At 40.1% G+C, this 1,260-nt stretch overlaps 1 non-coding gene across 1 annotated transcript; it reads left to right on the plus strand.

Annotated features, from left to right (window-relative positions):
* The first annotated feature begins 932 nt into the window (after positions 1 to 932).
* Positions 933 to 1,039, plus strand: LOC128034349 (small nucleolar RNA R71). The gene has a single exon (XR_008190476.1). It is a non-coding gene; the product is annotated as a small nucleolar RNA R71 (small nucleolar RNA).
* The last annotated feature ends 221 nt before the right edge of the window (positions 1,040 to 1,260 follow it).

Consider the following 1,260-nt stretch of genomic DNA (forward strand, 5'->3'; position numbering starts at 1 on the left):
AGGATCCTTCAACTTTAGATTTTTCAGATTCAGGTTCCGGTGAAACTGAAATTTCAACACTCAGTTGAACTTCCTCTTAGTCTTAAGGATCGGCAGGCTCCTTTTCAACTTTGACTGTGTTGGGCTCTAATGTCTTTCCGCCCCTCAATATCAATGCTTTACAATACTCCTTCCCTGGATTTCTCGAATTCTTCATATCACTAAGTAAAGCACCTTGTGGTCAGTTTCTGAGTTCAGTTGCAAGCTAGCCCATTTGGTTTTCCAGGTTTTCCAATGTAGCTACTTGGCTTTGGATTAAGGCATCATTCTTGGATATATATGCCTTCAACAAGTTTTCTAAGCCATTGGATGGTTCAGCTTGAGGTTGTTTCTGAACTTGTTGGGTAAAAATAGGTGGTTGGGTCAGTCTAGATTGGGCGTATGTGTTACTGGGTCCAACCCCTTGGTTACTCCAGGAGAAATTAGGGTGGTTTTGCCACAATAGGTTATAGGAATTGGATTTTAGTCCTTTCCTTCCTTGGTTTTGGTTCTGGTTACCCATGTAATGCATAAATTTTGGGCTCGATAGACATTCTTCGAATAGATGTCCTTCCCCACAATAGACACATGCTACATTTTCAAATTTATTTAGTGGTTGTGCTGCAAAACTATTAAACTCATTAGTGGTAAAAGTTTTAAGCATTGAGGAAATCGAGGATACTTGAGATGTGAGTAAAGTGAGAGCGTCTACTTCATGTATTCTAGTGAATCTTCTTCTTGACACTGCTTGATTGGTTGGACATTGATAATTGTTATTGGCAATCCTCTCGATGATTTCATAGGCCTCATTGTAAGACTTAGAAAGGATAGCACCATTAGCAGAAGCGTCCACTACCATCCTTGTGTGAGCATTGAAACCATTATAAAATGTATCAAGTTAGATGCAATAAGGGATTCTGTGAGGAGGGAACTTCCGTAGTAATTCTTTGTACCTTTCCCATACCTCATGTAAGGACTCATCATCCATTTCTTGGAAAGCAGTGATCTCGTTCCTCAACTTAGCATTCTTGCTAGGCGAGAAATACTTCATGAGGAATCTTTCTGCTAACTCTTGCCATGTGGAAATTGAATTTGGTGGTAATGAGTTCAACTAGGCTTGAGCTCTATCCGTTAGCGAATATGGGAACAACTTCAATCGTAGTGCATCTTCGAGTACTCTAGCTAACTTGAAAGATTCGCTCACCTCCATAAATATTCTTAAGTGCATGTGAGGATCTTCGG

This window comes from Gossypium raimondii, chromosome 10 (assembly GCF_025698545.1).
Source record: "Gossypium raimondii isolate GPD5lz chromosome 10, ASM2569854v1, whole genome shotgun sequence".
NCBI classification, from domain to species: Eukaryota; Viridiplantae; Streptophyta; class Magnoliopsida; order Malvales; family Malvaceae; genus Gossypium; species Gossypium raimondii.